Here is a 23773-nt window from a genome sequence, read left to right on the forward strand (position 1 = left end):
ATAGGAATGCCACAGACAGGATAGAATCATTTAATTAAAAAAAAAAAAAAGTAAGTTAAATCACCAAGCCATTACTGTCTTTCTCTGCTACTATTAAATATACACCTAAAGGCATTTCCGGTATAAAAACCAAAATATAAACTGTGGGAGACACACAATAGACGCTCTGTTTCATTTTCCTGCTTCAGCTTGACTTCACTCTTGAGCGTCCTGTGCACTTGATTCTGTTTTTTTCACCAAATATTTTTTTTCGGCAGCAGAATCTCTGCCATGCCAAGTTAAACTTTCCCAAATCTTCTTGTTCTAATCATAGCACCGTGAACTTGGGTAAAAAATAACTGAGAAAGGCTTCCTTTAAACAACTAGGACCTGTAACAAAAAGCAGTTTCAGAATTCAGATTTTTTAAAATATTAGGGCCAAAGTCACCACATTGCCACAAAACCTGAAATAGCATGTAAATACTGAATGGAACACACACACACACACACACACACACACACACACACACACACTCACACAGGCAACATTAATCACTCAAAGTTGGGATTATCCATCACATTATCCGTAGAACATCAATATGTAAATGACTTATCAGATGTAATTAAAGTGCAGGCTACTGGAGTTAGATCTAATTCCCACCTTGGTTCCTTTATTTCCAAAGTTCAACTCAAAAACTCAGCCTTTTCTCTTATGGTTACAACAGCAAAATAGAGGCATGAAAACTGAATGGACCAGTAAATTCTCTGAATGGTCCAGTAAATTCTCAAGAAGCAATTACGGCCTGCCTGTAGCGACAGATGCAGGAGTTAGCCATGTGGGAGTATATCATGGGCCTTTACTTCCTGCACTTCACTCAGGGAGCCTGAAACCCATCACTCCCATGTCACAGGAATTCTGTTTGGTTATACAGACACTAAGTCTTCAATCAAACTACAAACCACTTAAGTCAATTAGATTATTTAGAGCATTTTAACTTCTCTTTTTTTTTTCTTATTTGAAACAATGCAGATAGTCTAGGTAATTTTTCTTTTTAGAATTCGTCAATCTATGCAACACATTGGCAGATACCTTCTAACCTTCAGGATACAGGAAACACTTAGATTTTGTTTCTATTAATTTTTTATTCAATATCTAAGTCATTTGGTAAAAACCATTTACCAGATATTGTGGAATTAATTCTTTCAATGTTAGACTCAAGGACACAGGTTGGGGAGAGAACAGGATGAATCAGAGGTCTGAATACACAGTTTTCGAGAGGACTCTTCCAACTCATCAATTTTGTTTTAAAGATTTTACAATTTGTTTTGGAAGCACAACATGTTGAAATGATGTCTCAATCAGTGATCCTAGAGCCAAACTTTTGAAAAGCATCCAAGGTTTTCAGAAAAGAATGGGGACACGGGTTATGAACAGGCAGCTTACTTGGCCAGGGACTCAGTAGAGGAAGGTCATTTGGAAATTTGTTTATGAAGCACTGACATTCATAATCCCAAATCGTAGTCCTACAATGGCAGTCAACTGCTCTGGAAAAACCAATCGATGTTATATTACATTTGGAAACAAAGGTCAAATCTCCATGTTTGAAATTAACAGCGATGACTTAGACAAATAGCTAAGTCAGACACCTTATTTAAAGGTTATTTTAAGAGTCATTTAAATTCTCAATCACATTGATAACAATAAGCTTTTAAAAGTTGCAGGCTGTAAACCTAAGCATTACAAAGAAACATGACGTCAGTCTCAAATCTGACATTAGCTTCTGTCAGCTGAGGGACTGCTTGTGGCTGTGGCACTGTTGAGTTACTTAGCTGTTCTTACAGTCACAATAAATGGTTTCATAAAGTGCTCCTGGCACATCTGATGTCATCCACCACTGAAACTGAGGGAGAAGTGAAACATGAATTACAGTTAAATGGAAAATAAAGGTCACAATGATTTTCTAATACTCGGTGTTAAAACCCACTAATAAAGAAATTAATAGTATCTCTATGAACATAGATAATGAACGCTGTATTCTTCCCTAAAATAATCATACTAGCTTTCTGGAAAAACTGTATTAGATTTACACATCATCACTATGTTTTTGTTATTCTTACGTAAGTAAAATTGACAAGTTAAGTAGTGATAGAATGTCACTTTTTTAAAGCTAGCAATTGAAGAGAATTTTTAGCACTTAGAAAAGCTCACGGCTCAGCAAGAAATAAAGGATTAAAATCAGAGTCTATAATTGAGATTTAGAATATATGTTGCTGTCACAATTCAGTTTCTGATTTCTGATATAACCACTGGCATCCCTTATAAATGCTGAGCTCTAAAAACAATCAAAACGACTTATCACAAGATACATTTTAAAGTATAGCCTTTATCAGTGATTAATGACCAAAAAGTTCCCTCATTCAGTTATCTGATTGAATGGCAAAACGGAGGGTTTATAACATTTACCCGCTGCATGTTGTAGAGGGAACGAATATGAAACGTTTGGGGGTGGGGGAGATGTAAAAAAAAAAAAAGGACATTGTTTCAATTGTTAGAAAATGCCTTATAATTTTTTGTGCTATCAATGTCAATTCCAGAACGTTTTCACCTGCTATAGTAAAATAAGAGCATGAGCAATATGGAACAAAAGACACAACTATTTTAAGTCTTACATGAAGAAAGAACACATTTCTCTGTAAAATATTTTAAAACCAACCATTGGAAAAAAATGTCAAATCTGGGAAGAATGTCCTACCAAAGAAAAAGGAAAGGGAAAGAAAGATAAAGAACTAAAATTTGAAGTACCAAATAAGTTTTCAACATTTGGAAAGTGAAAATTCCAAATATAGTTGCTAACTCTGTTAGAGAATTCCAAGCGGTTCAAAATGGCTTATTATTATAAAAGCGCATAACTTTAGACCTAATTTGCCTTTACTTTTTTGAAAATAAAGAGGCAATTAAGCTAATATTATAATAATGCTTTCAAGACATGTAACTACTTGGGAGAAAAAAACTGCGTTAAAGTCTCTCTTTACATGTAGAAATTTACTAAGTTAGTTAAAGTACACGAAGAGCTTCTCTAACCATGATTCCCTAGTTGGGAATGGTCAACATATGTAGCTGAAAATAATAAAACTGAAATAAATATTTTATAACTCTAGACTACCAACACCACTATCACCTCCCTAAAACAGAGGAGAAAATGTTGGATCATATGGTAGTTCTGTTCTTAATTTTGTGAGGAGCCTCCATATTGTTTTCCATAGTGGCTGTACAAATTTACATTCTCAACAACAGTGCATGAGGGTTCTGCTTTCTCCACATCCCCTCCAACACTTGTTATTTCTTGTCTTTTTGATAATAACCATCCTAACAGGTCCTTCAGGAGGGATTCCAGAAGAAGGCATTGCTATCATAGGAGATAACAGCTCCAGGCTGTTACTGCCCCTGAAGACCTTCCCCTGAGACAGTGTGGAAATGGAAGGCAGTGATTTTGATGATCCTGACCTAGGCTAACACGTGTGTTTGTGTCTTAGTTTTTAACAAAAAATGTTTAAAAGTAAAACAAACAAAAAAAATTAAATAGAAAACAGAGTATAGCATGAGGATATAAAGAAAATATTTTGTACCACTGTAAATGTGTTTGTGTTTTAAACTAGTATTGTGACAAAAGAGTCAAAAAGTTTAAATTTTTTTTAAAATTTACAAAGTAAAAAGGTTACAGTAAGCTGAGGTTATTTATTATTGAAGCAAATTTTTTTTATAAATTGAATGTAGCCTTGGTGTACAGTGTTACAAAATCTGTCCAGTCATGTCCTAGCCTTCACATTCACTCACCACTCACTGACTCACCCACAGCAACTTCCAGTCCTGGAAGTTTCACTCATGGTAAGTGCCCTATACAGATGTACTATATTTTATCTTTATACCATATTTTTACTGTACCTTTTCTATATTTAGATATGTTTAGATACACAAATACTTGTGTGTTACAAATGCCTACAGTATTCAGTACAGTAACATGCTGTACAGGTTATAGTCTAGGAGCAATAGGCTGTATGATATACCCTGGGTGTGTAGCAGGCTGTGCCATCTAGGTTTGTGCAAGTGCCCTCTAGGGTGTTCACATAATGACAAAAACACCTAACGATGCATTTTTCAGAACATATCCCCATTGGTAAGCAAGGTATGTCTGTAATGTATATCACAACTCTTGATCAAAATTCATTTTCTACTTCTGAAAACTATTTGGATCACTTGACTGTGATAAAAATCAAGCCATGATCTTCTGTCCTTCCCAATAAATCCCTTAGAAACATCAGCAACAATTTAGGGAAGTAAATGGATTTTCCATTTGCATTTATTCTTAATGATGACTTAAACAGAAGGAAGACAACTTAATTTTTTGGAGGTAGATTGAAGCCAGAGGAATATGTTGTTTAAAAAAAAAAAAGGAGGGGAAACTCATTTTGACAAATAAAACAAAAAGAATGTCAAAAATGAAAAGCTGGTATAAAAAAGCTGCTGAAGCCAAAGATAAATTTAAAAGTACTGTCAGATGGTGATGGAATATGGAGTTCACATCCTCTGAACACCAACAAATGAAGCACTGAAGACCATCTCTCAATAAAACCCTTCAAGTATCCATTTTGTTTAGATGCAGTTTTAGATTCTCACTGCTTTTCATTCCTTTTGCTACCTTGAACTTCACATGTGACTAACGCTGAAAAACAAATGTTTTTAAAGAGTATATGTAAGTATCATAATATACTGTCTTACAGACACAGGGACATATCAATAACTTTAATACATAATACCTCAATAATAAAGGAAGTTGCACACAGACTTCCTGACGTCAGCAGTCCTGGAAGTCCAAATAGTACTGTCTTCTGAGACAATATTCTCCCCATGACATTTTATGGGAAGCACACAAAAACATATCACGTGGATTTTTTCTAAGGCTCTCCTGCAAGTACTTTTCATATTTAATTCTATCAAGTCAGATAACTAACCCAATCAGAAACCATTTCTCTCCTAGAATACAGGTCTGTGCATAAGCCTCTGTCAGCCTTATATATACGCTTTAAACACTCATTCATTCCACTGAAAGACAAATTAAAGGGCTTATGTTCAGAAATTCACATTCACATGATGGTTTATGTTCAAAAGCTATGGGTTCAGTTTTAGATTAAGGACATGGTTCCGCTTCTTCCCAGTTTTCCAGCTACACGAGCAATAACAATATAGAAGTCGTAGCAAATGGTACTCCAAGGTATTATTAATGACCAGCTTAAACTCCCAGAAGAAAAGCACTACTAGATGTTGTAAGACGCCGTGCAATACAATTTAGTATTTGACAAAGTACTCAGCCACTGATTTTGTTTGAGTACTCTCAAAACTGAGTTTATTTCTAAGAGAGCCTTAGAAATAATTATACTCAGCATAATTCTGAGTAATAACACTATTATTATACCTAGTGATTCTCTATGGGAATAGAATAAGTCATTTTTAAAAGAAATGTAAAATTTCAAACCTGGACAAAAGTAGAAAGGATAGTGATCCAGCTTTTATTACCAATTATGGTCATTCTTATTTCTTCTGACCCTGCCCACTTCCCCACCTTGCCAGACATTGTTTCATTACATTCATAAAAATTTCTGTGTATATCTCTCAAAGATAACAAGTCTTTTTACACATAACCACAATATCATCATATCTAAAAAACTGAGTAATTCCTTAATTCCAAAATCTAGTCATTGTTCCATTTCTCCAATTGTCTCAAAATGCTTTTAGTTTGTTAGAACTGAGATGCAAACAACATTCATATATTCCAATGGATTGACACAGTTCTAAAGTGTTTTTTACTCTTTGGATTCCAATTCCATGTCCTCATTCACTGAAATTTATTTGTTGAAGAAACCATGTGGCTTATATACAGCTTCCCATGGTTCAGATTTTCCTGAGTGCGTCCTCATGTGTCATTTAACATGTTCCTCTTTCTCCTGTATGTTTGATAGTTAGATCTAGAGATTTGAACAGAATCAAGTTCCTGTATGATCTCATTTATATATATATATATATATATATATATATATATATATATATGTATATATATATGTATATATATATATATATATCTCCAAACTCATAGTTACAGAGAATAGATTGGTGATTGTGAGAAGCTGTGTGTGTGTGTGTGTGTGTGTGTGTGTGTGTGTGTGTGAGAGATGGGTGAAGGGAGTTGAAACATACAAACATCCAGTTATAAAATATATAAATCTTTGGGATGTAATGTACAACATGATGACTATAGTTAATAATACTGTGTTGTGCATTTGAAAGTTGCTAGGAGAGTAGATCTAAAAACACCTCATCACAAGAAAAAAAAGTTGAATTATGTGTTGATAGATAGTAACTAAACTTATGTGGTAATCATTTCACAATAAATACATGCATCAAATCATTATGCTGTAAAACTAATACAATGCTGTATGTCAAAAATTTTAATGAAGTCTTGTCTTAAAAAAAAAAGTCTGGCTTTTTGTCTTGTTTCTTTTGGCTAGAATATACCCTATGGGTTGTCCACTTCCATCAGGAAGTATATAATGTTTGGTCGTCTGTGTGATGTTAGTAGCTATTAATGATCATTGCCTGAATCCATTATTTTATTAGGGTGTGCAAAATGGTAATACTCTAAATCTAACAATTCTTCATTTATTAATTAAAATACTTCTACAAAGTGAAACTTCTCATCATCAATTATTTGGTTATCCTGTGGTGCAGTTCCAATTGAAAGAGAAAGATATGTTTTTTCCTTTGATTTTTAAGGATTTTTCTTGTTATTTATTGTAGTGAGAACACTTGACATGAGAGCTATTCCCTTAAACTTTTAAGTGCACAATAGAGTTGCTAACTAGAGGCACAATGATTTTTAAAATTTACTTTTGCTGTACAATTACATAAAATGTTTACTGAGTTCCAAAGTCAAAGCTGTAAAACAAGGTATATATCCCTTTCACCTTCCCATGCCCCACCCCACTAGTATTGTTTTGTTTTTCCAGTTTGCTCTTCCTTTTTATAGTTTAAGCTGCCTCTCAGCAGCAATCAACACATTGACCACTCCCTCCCCGAAATACTCTCCTCTCTTGGTTTCTATGACATCCTACCCTCCAAGCTTTCCTTGTCTCTGGTTTTCCTTCTCACTCTCCTAACCATTCCCTTCTACCAAACCTCTACCTATTGGAGCTCTTCGGTATTCAAATCAGGACCTTTCGCTTCTCTCTACACCTTCTACTTAGCAAGTTATCTATTCTTATGTCACCAAATATCAGTATGCTACTAACTGCAAATTTCTATCTACAGTCTGAAGCTCTCCTCGGAGCTCCAGACTCGGTAACCAAGTACCTTTAAAACTTTGGTACTTATTTCTCTAAAAAGTGATCCAAACACGTACAAAGCCAAACCCTAAACCACTAATATCCCCCCAAAAGTGTCCCTCTTTGCTTCTGCATCTCAGTAAGTGGCACCAATTATTCAAACTGAAAAACCCAAGCTTCAGCCCTGAGTTTTGCCTCCGCTTCACATGCTCTACCCAACCCTGTTGTCAGAAGTCCTATTTTTCCTACTTGCAGTCTCCTCTCCTCCATTCTCCTGTGACACCCCCATCGCCCCTCAGGCACCTTAATGGCCTCCTCACAGCCCTCTAAGCCTCCACTCATGCCTCCCTCCACAGGATTTGTCACCCAGCCTCCAGAGTGGTCTTTTTAAGACTAATTGGAATATATTTCCCTAAAAGGTACAACACAGTAATGCATTTCTTTCATACTTTGAGTAAATTTTAAAGTCCCTCTCAAGGCCTACAGAGTCCTGCAAGACCTGCCCTGCCTTCCTCTCCAACTCTTTCATTAAATTCTCCTCCTCCCCTCTCACTCATACTGACCCTCAGTGGCCTCCTATCAGTCCTCACATGGTCCAAACTCTTCCCTCCACCTCACAACCTCAGCACACGTGGTCCCTTGGCCTGCAAACTTTTCACTACACTCTTCACCCACTCTTCACGTGGCTGGCTCCTCCCCCTCACCATGTTAGGTCTTGGCTTAAATGTCACCTCCTCCAAGAAACCCTGACAAACCCTTCTAATAGGTCTACCTCCATCATTTCAACATACATACAATTATGTATCATCACCATACTAACTTCTCTTGGTGAGAAGGCCTGTGTCCTGCTCCCTGCATTGGCAAACATAATGCACTGTACACAATGCACTACTCAACGGATTTCCACAGATATCATCCCAGCCTCCTTGAGGACTGTTTGTCTATTTCTGGCTCACCTGGTAACTTTGAGTCCTTCTAGTTCTATATCCCAAACTACACAACATCTAGCCCATCTCTTGGTGTCATTTCACTGAACCATGTGGCAGATAAATAGTCTTGAAACTGAAGGCTACAGTGATTATTCCATTTATGAAGGGTCCTTTGGTATACAGACCCCCCCCCCCCGCAAGCAATTCAAAGACAGAATTCATGGGGTCATGAACTGAAATGAGTAAACAGCTCCATCTTTGTTTCATCAACTTCTTAAATTTAGCATTTCTACTCATTATGAAGGTGGGCTACAAACTACAGTAGTAGTTGCAATAACTGTGACTTTGTCACCAATACAAATCTTCTTAACTTATCATAATTTAGATATCTTGAAATATCATTTTACCCTCATTATTATTTTGAAATTATTAAACCCACTGCTAGATCTTTCCAGCCAATGCTTTAATAAAGCAAATCTTTTTCTATATTATACATTTTTAATAGCTTGATAACTACAGAGGGTGCCAAAAAAATGTATACACATTTTAAGAAAGGAAAACTATTAAAATTACAATACTCAATATATACGGATAACAAAAGATGAATACAAGTCACATCTGACTTCTGCAATTACAAGAGGTGCTCAAAGTGGTTACCATCAGTATCCAGATATTTCTGATTATGGCGAACTACTGCTTGAGCAACATTGACCAAAGTGTCCACTTGTATACATTTTTTGGCACCCTTGGTATATTTCAATAGAGTTGGTTTCCTTTATAACCCTTGTTTTATTTTATGCATTTAAATTTGGGCATTGGTCCACATACTAGTGATTATAACGAAGGGGTAAAGTTGGAAGAGATCCATCCTGGTTGGGAGAAACATTCTATCATTGACCTGCTTAGAATTGCTAGCACATGGTGATAATGAAGAGGATGGTCACTTTTTGTCAGTTTTAGTATTGTTTTAAATTCCCTCCAGGCCATGCATCCCCATTTTGCCTGAACCCAGAGTACATTGCTCCTGCCACCCCTTCTTTGGAACACCACAGACCTCCCCTGACTGCCAATGGGGCTCTGACACCTGGAAGATAAAAGAATGCCTGAGCAGGAGCTTCCATACAGTGTAAGAACAAGGAATACTTGAAGATTCTTAAAGTGATTAGGTAGCTAATTTTAAAGTCTCTGATACAGAAACAAAAACCAATAAAAATTTAATCAAGAAAACAGAGAAACTGTCAATAGACGTAAATGAAAACACTTTCAAGCTACAATCAAATGGATAAATTCCCCCCATAATACATATATCACTTACTAAAATTGACAGGAAGTGATCAGTACTCTAAAAATACATGGAACTCTTACAAATCACTAAGAAAAAGACCCAATAGAAAAATGTCAAAGGACACAAACAAGCAAGTTAGACAAAAAAAAATACAGAGCCCACAAACATATGACAATTTACAGCTTCAGCAGAACTGCAAATTGAAACAGTGAGATATTTTCATCTATCAGATTAACAAATTTTTAGAAAAGATAATACCACTTAACATAAGTATGAGAGAAGTACTCATACACATTATATTGCTTTTCTAAAGGACAGTATGGCAAACATATCCACCACTTTAAAATGTATCTATTCTTTGTCCCAGCAATTCAATTTCCGGGAATTTATCCTAAGGAAAAGGTGACACAGTGGGCACAGATTTACGCGAAAGTGTGTGATCAAACCATAGTTTACAGCTATAATTTTTTTAATGAATGGAAATAATCCACATGTCCAAAAGGAAATTAGTTAAGTGATGGTACTTCCACACAATGTAAAATCATTCAAAATAAAAATCTAGTTTTTCTGATATGGAACATGCTTAATACATATTAAGTGGAAAAACTAGTTTACTAATTTGTGTCTTATGAGCCACATCTTATTTTTTTTAAGTACATATATAGGCAAAAAAATCCAGAATACTTGTATTTCCACAGTAGTGTTACCTCTAGGTCCTATACAAATGACTTTAATTTTTATAATTTAATTTGCTGATACTTTTAACAATAACATTACTTTCATAATAAAAAAGTATTTACCCCTTAAAAAATGCAATTTCCACGTTTAAAATGCTCCAGGTCATACAATGAGATGAAAACTAAGCATCCTCTTAAGCAAGATTATTTCTAAGGATAACCTTGGCACTTCGCTTAGACACACCTTCAGCTCGTCTCCAAGTCGGGGTGGCATGTCCTTCTCTTTGGTATATATCTTGGCCATAATTGCCATAGTAAATATCCAACACAGGAAAGCTATACCCCAGATACTATCAATCTCCATGTTGTTACCACCAAATACTTATCAAAAACTGGGTGAAGAGAAACAAGGTTTAAGTACATGGCCTGAAAGATGAGGAATCCACCTTTTCTTCTCTCTTCTGCATCTAGAATAGGCTGGATCAGTAGAGAAGCACTTTGACCCCATATCTTATTGTCCCAACCACCAACACCACTGGGTATCAAATCTGCCACTCCCAGTCCCTTAGAGGCTTGCTCTTCCTGAATTAGCTTTTATGGAATTCCAACAGCATATATTGTGGAGTGCTGCAATGAACATGTCTATGAAATTCATCATTATGTCTACTACAAGTGAGGGGAATATCTGCTACTTCTGGGAGAAATTCCTGACTGGGATTAGATCAGAAGTGCTACTTCTGAGTAAAGGGTCTATACTTACCTTACAGCAGTGGTTTTTAACCTTGGGTAGGCGGTGTGGTCACCCATGCCCCTGAGAATCTGAAGAGAACCATGGCTCTTCTCTCCATATGCACACACTACACTTTGCATACAATCTCGGGGACTTCAGAGACATCTCCTCAGTCTCTGGGTTAAAATTCCCCATCTTATGGACCAAATTTCCTTCTCACTGGTTCCCTTTCCATATAGGCTGTTAGAAAGTTTCAGCTCCAATTTAATGCCCTTCTTTAACAAATATGCAGTTCGTTTTGGTACGCATTTTGCAATGGTTGCATATATGGCTCCAGATCACATCCCTATACTAATTTCTACCCCAAACTTTTCATATTGGTTTCCTGAAGCTCACATAGCCTGGAAAATTGATATTTTGGGAACAAAGGTAGGAAGAAGAATATAAACAACAAACCATCGGGCTAATTTCAAAACCTAGTGTGACAGTTATTAGTCCTAGCTAACCTTATAGTCCTCGTTCTTGCCTTTTCCAGGCATATATAACAGCATTGCACTTCCTGGTTGTAGGCCACAGAACAAGTACTAGCAAAGGAGTTGTGAGCAGAAGCGACACGTGTCGCATCCAGGCCAGTACATTTAACTGCCGATGGAAACACCCCAGAGACCTTTACCTCTGGTACCATTACCAGTGAAATTAGAAATGGAGGCTACTGAGGGAGTCTGGGTCGCCAAGTGGCCATGATGCCCCTGTGGACCTGTGATGGACAGGTAGCATGATGCTGTTTTAAGCCAGAAAGATTTGGTGGTGTTTGTATCTGCCTAAGTGGACTGATGTACCCGATGTACAAAAATGAGAAGACCTGCAGACCTCTCCCAGTTGAGCCTAGACGCTCAGCTTTTCAAAGAAAACACTAGGATGGCAGGGATTATATCTGGAGCCAACTAGGAATTTCAGCACTTTTGGTTTCATCTGGGGTGTTGATGGGGCAGGACCAGCTGGGTCCTAGTGACAGGGAGCACTGAAAAGGGCTATCCTAGGCCAGGGAACCAGAGGGGCTCACACTGGGTTTCAGAAGAGTGGGCAGCGCTTGGGGCGATTGGTAACGGGGCAGGCCTTCTCCTGGGCCCAGCCCCAGTGCACTCACAAGAAGGTGACAAGCTTACAACACAGGAGCAAACAACTTCCTTCTGCCATTGTTGATTACTGTGGAGAAGGTGACAGTGTATGTGTTTCCACAGGCACTCAGTGCCTTACAATTAGTTTTTTCCTGACTGTGTCCCAAAAAGCACTTGAAGCAGTTCACAAAACGTGCACATTTTTCTATTAGAGAAGAAGATAGAGTTAAGAGGAAAAGGACAGAAACTTTTTTGTGTGTTTTTTAGATTTTAAAAAGATGATGCTAAAACTGAGTTTAAGCTTTTTAAAAATCAAAACAAAACCCAAAACACATTATGATTTAAGGTGCTATACTCTATACATAGCTAGGCCACAAATTCGGCTTTTAGCATGTTCATAGGCAGCACAAAAAGAGAAAAAGGATCAGTTACATGCAAAACAATGTTCCTAAGAACAAACAAACGGGTTACCCAGGAGCTGCACCACTCTCAGGGAGAAATTTCTCCCCAGTGTCCTCATAATGAGACAACCGTGTAACATGATCCTTACAGTAAACAGAGGGAGGTTTCAAGGGGTTTTTCTCGGGAGTGTGCCACGGTGTAAGCTTACAGCCTCCAGCCAAGCACTGCTCAGAACTCATTTCAAGGGTCTAAAGCTAGGTTTTCAGGAACTCACGCATCTGGTGAGCTGAATTGGTCCAGTGACAAATTTTCAGAACATCTGATAGAACTAGATGACACTCATGTATTAAAAAATAAAGTAAAAAATAAAGGCAGGCACCCAGTTACGGGAAAGAAAACAACCAACCTAGTCTCCAATAAACACTTTAGGAAAGTGCTTGAATTCTATGAAACTATATTGAAAAGTTTTTTATTAATTCTAACAGTCTCAGCATCAGAATCTAATAGGATACCAGAGGGACCTCTGGAAACATCTAACTGAGACTGATAGGTAATTGAGTATGTAATAAATTAAACCAAATGATGTGCAAATAAGAAACGGTGATAATAAAATATTTTTAGTTTAAAGAAACATTGGATTGACTGCATGTTCTTCAGGCAACTCTCCATAACTATTATGTTCCCAATCTAGCATGAGGTAATTAAATGGCTATGAATTCCTGGTTGTACTCCTCATAAACTACCTGATGGAAAACTTCAGTTGCCCTCACATGCAAACCAAATGTTTTACATGTCAACCAAGCTGGGGGTGGTAGCGTGCAAGCATCTATCCCTGAAAGGCATTTTCACCCTTGTAGAAAACTTAGTTGAGAAAATAGCTACAGGAAGGGCTAGGCTTCCCTCAAAAAAATAACTTGGGGGTCTTTTCCCACGTAAGGGCAAATGGGCAACCAAGGTCCCAGAAGCAAGCTTCTCAAACTAACGTACCTGTACCCCAAAGGGTACAAAATAGGTGACATGTATTTGTAAGCCATAGAAGGAACATGGGACATCTGTCTAAAGTATCTTTTACAGTGGTAAATAGTCATTTTTAAAATTAACATATATGAGTTCACGAACTTGTTGCAACGATGTTGCTCACCTTTTTTGATATCAGAGAGATTATTCATTATGAATTTGTACCAACTGGACAGTTAACCAAGTTTACTATTTGGAAGTGCTGAAATGGCTGCATGAAAAAGTTAGACAACCTGAACTTTTCGCCAACAATTCATGGCTCTTGCATCACGACAATGCACCAGCTCACACAGCACTGTCTGTGAGGGAGTTTTTAGCCAGTAAACAAATAACTGTATTGGAACACCCTCCGAACTCACCTAATCTGGCCCCCAATGACTTCTTTCTTATTTATTTGTTATTCAAGGAAATATCGAAAGGAAGACATTTTGATGACATTCAGGACATCAAGGTAATGCAACAACAGCTCTGATGGCCATTCCAGAAAAGAGTTCCAAAATTGCTTTGAAGGGTGGACTAGGCACTGGCGTCAGTGCATAGCTTCCCAAGGAGAGTACTTTGAATGCGATCATAGTGATATTCAGCAACGAGGTATGTAGCACTTGTTCTAGAATGAGTTTGCATTAATTATCCGACCTCGTATAACATATATGATAGAATGCAAAATGTACATGGTTCTTAAAGTAAAATTAGAAGACTTCAAAAGAAAATTCTACTGATTTGAGGTAGAATTCCCAGGAATTAGTATTCATCATCACTAATTCAAGATATCTGAAAAGACTACAAAGAAAATTAACATAAATTATTAGTTAATGAATAGGAAGAAAAAAATTGAACTCATATATACTAAAAGCTATAGTATATATGTATATATACATATACCAGGTTGCCAAAAAATGTACACATTTTAAGAGATGTTATCTATGTATTACTGTTTGAAGTTGAATAGAATTAACAGTAGCAATGTGTAATATGACATTCAAAAGATGGCATTAATCAAATGAATGCTAGACTCATTCATTGTATTACAATTTTAATACAGTTGTTTTCCTTTCTTAAAATCTGTATACATTTTTTTGGCACCTACTGTTGTGTGTGTGTGTGTGTGTGTGTGTGTGTATTAGTTATAAATATTTGATTATAGTTGACATTCAGTATTATTTTATATTAGTTTCAGGTATACAGCACAGTGGTCAGGCATGTATGTAATCTATGAAGTGATCTCCCCAATATTTTGAAGATGCTCTCCAGGTGCACACCTCTTATTCAAAATGATTTGTCCACTGAAGGATTCAAAGCAACCTGTGGGTCCCAAGGCCAGGGGGACAGTCTCAAGGCAGGTGTAAACTCCTTTCCTACCTCTCCTTCTTCATTTGTGGCATGCCACTGGCCAATGTGCAATTCCTCACATAAAACAACCAGAAGTTATGTGTGCCCTCTGGATAGAAATGCTAATAATTGCCTTGGGGGAAGGGATTCTATGGATTGCCTCAGTTAAATCCATAATTTGGCAAGATAAACACCAAGCTATTAAAAGATAAATGGTTACTAGGCTAAAAATGAAATTAATATAAATGATTGGTTAGCAAATAGAAAAAACAAAGCAAAATTGGTTGTACTAGAAAAAAACACATAGTGAAAAAAAAGCACTTCATTTTACACTTAAAAATTACCAAACATTTTCAACACATTATGTTACTCATTGACGGTAAGTTGCAGTAAAATAGTTATGCTCAAACTTTGTCAGATAGATTGATACATCCCTTTTAGAAAATGGATGTGACAGTACTGATCAGAGCCAGAAGAACGCGGACAGCATTCATGACAACAAAAGACAAATCTGTCAATATGATTCTAGGAGGACCAATATGATGTGGCCAGACACACAGTTCTTTCAGGGAGTAGATTCCACGCAGGGATAGATTTTGGAGATTACAAAGGGACACATACATTATTTATCCTTCAGGCAACCTTTCTACACATCATTCCCCTATTTAGGTCAGGGTTCATTTGGTTACAAGAATTGAACCTCACAAAAAACTAAATAAAAGCCAATAGAGGTATCTTCCCAAATCCAAATGCAATAAGGACATCTGGGCATGAAGGATAATTCAACCTCAAAATTGCATACCATCAACAACCAAAACATCTGCTCTAACATTCTCTTGCACACTCTGGAGGCACTGGTCTCTATTAATTGCCCACTTCTGCTTCATTCTCCTCTGCTATTGAATCTCAGCTTTTCTATTCATTCACCTGCTTACAAGAAACCCCTCCAAGGCTGCCCCCCAAAGGTGGCCCTTAATCCTCATGTTCTCATGACCTTTCATCTCAGCTTCCTAACAACTCTCTGTATCTCAATTCCAGATCGTCTAGAGAGCCAGTGTGATTGTTCTTCCTGTGGCCATGTGCCCGGCCTGGTCCAATCAGCTGTCGAGCCAGATCACACGGTAAAGAGAGCTCCCTCTGACAGGCTATGGGAACAGACAGTTATCTAGGAAAGGGTATGGGCCAGAAGGAAATGATAGGCATCTCAGCTATATAGTTTCTCAAAGTTTCTGAGAGATATTGAATAACAGTGAGTTTTGGATAACTCTTTGACCCAGGAGAATTTTTTCCAGGAATCTGTATTAGTTTCCTGTGGTTGATATAACAAAGTACCACAAAATAGTGGCTTAAACAACAGAAATGTATTGTCTGGTAGCTCTGGAAGCTGGAAGCCTGAAGTCAAGGTGTCAGCAGGACCACGCTCCCTCTGAAGGCTCTATGGAAGGATCTGTTCCAGGCCTCTCTCCTTGCTTTTGGTAATGCTTTGCCTCATGGCAGCACACCTCCAGTCTTCACATGGCGTCTTCCCCGTGTGCATGTCTGTGTCCAGATTTTCCCTTTTTACAACGACACCAGTCGTATTGGATTAGGGGCCTACCCTACCTCAATATGACCTTATCATACCCGATTGCATCAGCAATGACTAACTCCACATAAGGTCACATTCTGAGGTATGGGGCTTAAGACTTCAACATGTGAATTTGAGGCATATATAATTCAACCTATAACACCTAGGTTATTGCTTATGGGATTTTTCCCAGGAAAGTAATTCAAAGAAAATTTTATTCCTGGAAAGGTTTAGTACATTTTGTTTGTAATAAAAAACTCAGAATTGAGTTCCTAATAAACAGAACATCCCAAGCATGTCTCAAGGCAACAGAGCAGAGCTTGTGAGTGCACGAGATCATAAGGCGGACTGCCTAGGTTCAGATCCAATCCTGACTCTGCCAATTATTAACTGTGCGACGCTGAGAGAGTTACTTCAATTCTCTTTGCTTCAGTTGCCTCATCTATAAAATGGGGATGGTGCTAATACCTAGCTCACAGGTCATTTCAAGAATTAATTAATACGATAAAATCTCATCACAACATTATTTGAAGGGTCCAAAATATTAAATCATGTAAAATATAAAATACTGTGAAGTTATGTATGGGGCAAGCTTTTGGCATTAGCCTGGCTCCATAATGCCCCCAAATCACCAATAGCTTTATCTATGAAGTTATATTACTTTGGAGAATGTGGTTGAGGAGTTTATTATACATGTTAAGCACTTAGAACCCTGCCTACCCCATAAAAGGCATTAAATACATTTCCATATTCACTGTCCTAACACTGGCCTCCATAGCTCACTGTGACACTGGCCCTGCTGTAGCCTCTCTCCTTTCCGTGTGTGTGTCTCCTCAACAAGATTGCATAATGAAATATGGATTCAGATTTAGAAATAAATGAGTGTGAAAAACACAGAAACTCCAAATTCCAGAATATTTGTCATTTAAGGCCCCACTTCCTTGCCAGTAACTCCTTACCCTCAATTTAGAAATTACCCATCAAGTTTACCTTTCTAGAACATAGCTGAAAAACCAGAACAACAACAACAAAAAGTTAAGTCCATTAATTGCAATTCATTGATTTTATTCTTAAAAAACGTCCCTAGGCTTATCAGAGGGATCACTTCCTAAATGATATAAATGCCTAACCACTATGCTGTATACCTGAAACTAGTATAATACTAAATGTCAACTATAATGGGAAAATTAAAAAAAAAAAAAAAAAAAAGTTCTTAGATCTTTACTGACAGACAATTTATTCTTATTTGACCCACAATTCTCACTAATTATTTCTTGGTTCCCAGGTGCATGGCAGATGAGAGACAACATATTAAAAGGGGAAAAATGGGACTACTATCGAAAAACCATGTAAATAAATATAGAATATAAAATATAGAATACAGAGCACAGCAGTCTGAGGGCACTTAGTAAAAGGACAGAGAGCCCTACACACCTTCGCATTTGCTCCTGAATGCAGTACCTTTGTGACCCAGCACTGTCACTATGTCTGCAATGCTAGTTCTGAGTCAGCATGAAATAGTTTCATTATCCTTAGAAATCTATTAGGCAATAGAAATTCAAGGAGATTACTCTCTGGAACCACCTTTTTTTTTTTCTTTTAAGTTCTGATGCTCTCTACTAGGGTAAATTCTGAATATATGAGAAAACTGAGATACTAGAAGAATCCTTAAACAGCTCCAGTAGACCAAGTTACACTGTACACATACAGACTGTGATAAAAACATTGGTAAGGTCTGCCAGGTAGAGTCTTAAGGAAGTTATCGACAAAATGACATATTAATTAATTCACCAGTAGTTTGATTTTCAATAAATGCTGTAAAGTGCTTATAATTTTAGCAACTATGTTAAACTCCCCTTATAACCTTGTTTGTGCTGCTTGTTATAACAGTCTTTTTCAAGGTAGAACAGGAATAAACTTCAGTTCAGATGCTACCGAAACCAACTCCCCAAATAAAATCAAAATTATTACTTTTACCCACTGCACTTGTAAAGTTCTTACACTCTCCCTAAGTAAACCTATGAAAACAGAATGCAGATTTAGCGTGATAACACTGGAGAACAAAACAGATCGTTTGGGAGGCTCCATCAACATGTTCCAACCAGCCACAGTGTGACTCTGCATTCCAATGGCCAAAGTTTGGGACATCCTTAACTAAGCAGCAATCTTAGTCGTCTGAGCACCTTAGAGTCACCTGGGCACTTACGCAATACCCAGAGAGTGGGATTTAATTCGTCTAGGGTAGAACCAGGGGTCTCCCCCACCCAAATGCAAATGACAACCAGGGATGAGATCCACTGCCCTAACATGGTCTTTTCTATCAATAAAAATCAGACAGAATGAGATAAAAATGGGTGTTCCACCCTTCAGCCCATTCTGAAAAGGCCCACAGTCCATCCTTGTTACTTCCAAGTCAATAAATAGTTAAATCAAATATTTCAGAGTTTCAAAATAAAAACACATTCCTATTCAAATGTGAATATTAATGACTCAAAGGCATTCTTTACAGTGATTAAAATGAATAAGGTCCAGCTTTTTAATATGCTGTTTTAATGTTGCTCCCCACATTCTCAGTCATTCTTGCGCCCAGCCCCAGCAGCCAGAGGCAAGTGAGCAGACAATTCTTAGCAGACAATTCTTAAGTTTGACACTATCTCAGGCTGTTCCACTAAACAGTGAATTATACCAAAGGAAACCAAATGAGATAGAAAGACAGCAGCTGCTGTATACAGTGTAAAACACACTGAAGCTCTATTTGAAATTCTTTCACTGCGATAAATGGAGATAGGTATGGGCCCAGGTGGAAACGGTTTATGTTAAATATGAAATACTGTATGTAATTTGTTAAAACTTGAACAAAGTAAGAGAGCTGGGACTGGAAAGGAAAAGGCTGACAAAGAGAAAGGCCAATCCACAAGTGGGTATGTGAGTCAGAGCTCTGCCGGGCTCATCACAAAGTCAACTCTGCAGGTATCAGATGCAGGTTTTCCACAGAAATGTGTTTCTTCCAATCCTCACCTTTTCTAGTTTTCACTAAAGCCATCAATGTGAAAACCAGAATTTACACCAGGCCTTCTAAAGGACTCTGGGGGCAGGGAGAGCATAGTTTTATATACCAAGCATGTTTCTCTTTATTTATAGGGATTTCAATAAAGAAGCATCACAGCCCTCCCTTCCCTCCCCTCCCTGGTGTTGGTAGTCATTCATGCAGGCACAGAGCCCCAACTAGGCTTCTTACTAACCGAAAGAAGCTCTCAGCTTGCACTCCACTCACCCAACTGTCAAAACCCGTGGAGAGGACTTAAACTGACAACATCAAAGATCAGTAGTGGAGGTTTTCTCCAAAAAAAATGATAACATTGTTTGGGTCCTGAATATAGTTTCTAATCATGCTTTTAGCATTATCCCTCAACGGAAGACACAATTTTAGGTAACTCTTTAGGTAGCTTTTGTGGAGACATTGTTGAAGACGCTCTACACTCATCATTCAACATTCTCCATGGTGCAGGAAAATGTGTCAGACCTCAATACCAAGAAAAACTCTGCTTCACCTGAGCAACTGCTTTGTTTTTGCCTTCAGAACACTGAATCTCTTAACAATCGAGTTTCTTTCTTAGCCCAGGCTGCTATAATTCTATGAAATTCAGAATCAAGTTTTGGCCAGCTTCCAGCAACCATATAGGACATGCTCTCAGACATTCTTGGACAAGCTTCTCCGTGACTTTTTATTTTTTCCCTCTCTATCTTTAATTTTCCTTTTGTTCCAGTTTCCTGATCTATTAATACTGTCTTCTAAGCACAAGTGAAAATTCCCTCTACAACCTACTGGAATAAATTCAACCTGACCATGTTATATCAAGTAATTTGTACACAACCAACATGTAATTTTGGCTCAATAGATAGGCTACAATGTTCCCGTACAACTTTGATCTATTGAAAGGGACCCGCCTTGTTCCTTGTCCTTGTTTCATTGCTCTGTGATCTACTTTAAAAAAAAAAAAAAAAAAAAAAAAAAAAAAAGAAGAAGGAAGCACAGAGGCCTTGTGCCCAAAAGAACCTGAAGGGTTGTGTGTGTTTTTTTTTAATAAAGCTGTACAGATTTCCAGCAAATCTGAAAAAGCATGAGGTGAACCCACTGAAACTGTAGTGACAAGCAGCACTGCAAAGTCACATGGCTGAATTGGGAAAGACAAAGTCTTATTAAAAGAAGCTTTGTATCTTCCTACGTCAGCTTTGTTACTGGACAGGCTCTGAATTTTACTACAGAAAGCTATTTTTTCTTTAATAATACTAAAGTAATGATGATGATGATGATGTTAAATGGTTAAAAGACAGATGGCAATGACGAATACAGCTCACAGATGCCCAAATTGTATATGCTGAGTTTAATTATTTGCAGCCATTGATCTAAAAATTCTCTCATGAACACACCACTGTCAAAACCCATGGAGATGACAGTTATCCACACTGCTCTGAGGTCATCAATGACTCGTACCCTTGTACCTTCTCAGTAAGTACTGAGAGTAAGTACTTGGCCTTTCAGCAGCACTGGACACGGTTGATCCCATCCTCCTCCTCCTCAAAACATCATTTTTACTTGGCTTCCAGGACACCACTGCTTTTCCTCTTAAATCACCTCTTTAGCCATTCATCTGAGGCTCCTTTGCTAGTTGCTTCTCAGCACCCTGACCTGTAAGCTCCAAAGCACCCCAGGATTTGGTTTCCTTCTGCCTATTCTAACTCCTTCCAGTGATCACATTGGTCCCACCACTTTATCTAGCACTAATGACTCCCCAAATGTATCTCTCGAGACTGAATGTCTTTCCTCACCTCCAAACTCATGTACGCTACCTTCTTCACACCTCCACTTGGATGTCCAATAGAAATCTCAACCACTGTCCCATGAAAGGATTTAATACCTTCTATGCCATACAGCAGAGCATTTTAAGCATTGACAAACAACTCCCTGAGGAGATAAAGGTAAGACTAAAGCATCTGTCTTATTAGAAACAAGAACCACCACTGACCATTTTCAAATCATTACTACACTTTAACTGTCATAAATTTGGCAATGCATTCATGAAACAGTCTGCACATGTTGTAGCAGACAATTTACAGAACACGCCAAGCAGGAGTGACTGTCCTAAACTGCTCATTGGCACTGAATTTTACATGTTATTTACATGCGCAGTAACAGTGGAAGGGGATGTGCTGCACCTGGGAATTGTCACCTGCCCCATAGGAGTTCAGGACTCTCAGGAACCCACAGTAGCACAAAGCATCCACCTCAGGAACAGACTGAAGGTCACAAACAAGCCCCAGCATGGACTGCAGCCTTGGCAACTGGGCACTTACAGCACCAGGGCACACACAAATCCAGCAGACAACATAACGTTGCTTAGCCTTGAATCTCAGGGTGTGTACTTTATCAGGTCAGCGGCTCTGTGCAGTGAGATTGCTGCCTGTTGTCCTACTATTTGTCCCACTCAGTAAATGGCACCCCACCCTTCCAGTTTACCTGGCCAAAGACTTTGGAGTCCTCTTTGACTCTTCCAGGTCTCGTATCCCACTTCTACTCTATGAGGAAATCCTGTCGAGCTTATGGTCAATACACATCCAGAACCTGGTTGCTTCTCACCACCTCCACCACTAAGAGCCTGCTCCAAGCACCATCTCTGAGCTGATTTCCTCAGTAACCTCTTAATTGGTTCTCTAGGCTTTTCACTCCAGCTCCCTTATGAAATCAGTGATCCTGTTAAAAACAGATCATTTTACTCTTCTATTCCAGTGACTACCCAAATAGCTTACAAATTTAAAAAAAAAGTGGGGGGCTTACAAGGTGACATGAGGTAACCTTGTACCTCATACTCAACCTTTGCCTATGATCTCATCTCCTGTCACTCTCCCCCTCACTCACTCTTTTCCAAACACCCTCATCCTACCTTTCCTTAAATTCTCCAGGTATGTTCCACCTCAGGACCTTCGCACTTCCAATTCCTTCTGTACAGATCATTCTTCTCCCCAGATATACACGTGGCCAAACACATCATTTTTTTTCAGTCACCTTCTCAGTGAAGCCTTCTTCCCTGACCGTTCTGTCAAAAACTACAACATCCCTTGTCCCACTACCAAAATACTCCAAATTGCTTTTCATTTTCTTTTCTCCTTAGGGCATACTGCCATCTAAGAGAGGTCTGAAAACTATGGTCTGTCAGCCAAATCTAGCCCACAACCTGCTCCTGTAAATAACGTCTCATTGGAACACAGCCATACCCACTCGTATACAGAGTGTCTAAGGCTGCTTGTGCATTCAAGTGGCAGAGTTGAGCAGCTGCCACAGAAACGACCTGGCCCACAGAGCCCAGAATGTTCACTCTCTGGCCCCTTAGAGAAAAAAATGTACTGATCTCCCTCCCCAGCTAAGACATCACTTCACATGTTGTCTGCGCCTCTCCATGCAGTGAGAGCAGGGACTTTTACTTCTTTTGCTCATTACGGTATTCCCAGAGCCCATAACAGTGCCTGGTACATAGTAGGTGCTCAGAAAGTATTTGTTGAGTAGATGAAGGACTAAATAAATGAATAATGAATTAAAATGGTTGAGCTGAAAGGTCTAGGACACATTGGTGACTTTTCTTTAAATCATTTTTATTTTTAAATGTACAGAAAACTACCAAAAACATCAAAGTACAGCATAATAAATACACTCAAGTAACCATCACCCAAGGAGAATATGGCTAATGCCTTTTTAGTCAAAACATTGTATTTCTCTAAAGTCTAAAATTAACCAAAATGCAAAGTGGAATTATACCTGACACAACGCCTCTATTCACCTAATGGAAGAGGCCTGGTTTACTCGGCATGCCCTGGTTCTTAGATGCTGCTTAACTATTTTCTCACTACTTCTCGCCCAATAGTACACTTCAAGACAAAGGAAGAACAGGAAAACTTCTGGAGCCTCACTATAAAGCCACCCTGGTAAGCCTCATGTTAAATTGCCTTATAGAGGGGCTTCGGGCATGTTAATATAATCATCCCCTCTTATCTGGAGTCCCAGAATCCAATTCCACTCTAAAATGAGCCCTGTACCATTGAGGCTCCCACAGACTTATGTAAGCCTCTCACTTCATTTATCTTAAGCATTTGTGATCCCTCAGAGCAAAAATTAAGACAGTCACCCTCAACTTCTCTTCCTTTATATTTCTCTTCCATTTATTAATGAGACACTGCTGCTGATACCCAGAGAATTCATTTAAAAAAAACCAATCTATTTAAAAATAATTCTGACTTAACTGCTATGTCAATGCCTATCCATGTTTCCCTTTCTTTGTATTAGGGGGGACACTTGCATTAAAACAGTATCTCC

General features: G+C 38.1%; 2 protein-coding genes across 9 annotated transcripts in view; one reads left to right on the forward strand and one right to left on the reverse strand.

Moving 5' to 3' along the window:
- The window catches only part of LOC308499948 (uncharacterized protein), a 57172-nt gene extending 39582 nt beyond the window's left edge, over positions 1-17590 (forward strand). For both annotated transcript variants that reach the window (XR_013993658.1, XR_013993659.1), the window contains 3 exons: positions 13918-14102; positions 14683-14847; positions 15879-17590. The gene's annotated coding sequence lies outside the window, so the exon portion shown is untranslated. The remainder of the gene's footprint in view (positions 1-13917; positions 14103-14682; positions 14848-15878) is intronic.
- Positions 1-23773, reverse strand: part of MAST4 (microtubule associated serine/threonine kinase family member 4) — a gene marked incomplete at its 5' end in the record, with an annotated part of 545031 nt that overhangs the window by 497773 nt on the left and 23485 nt on the right. The window lies entirely within an intron of this gene.

The sequence above is a fragment of the Rhinolophus hipposideros genome, assembly GCF_964194185.1.
Source record: "Rhinolophus hipposideros genome assembly, chromosome: 7".
Taxonomy (NCBI): Eukaryota; Metazoa; Chordata; class Mammalia; order Chiroptera; family Rhinolophidae; genus Rhinolophus; species Rhinolophus hipposideros.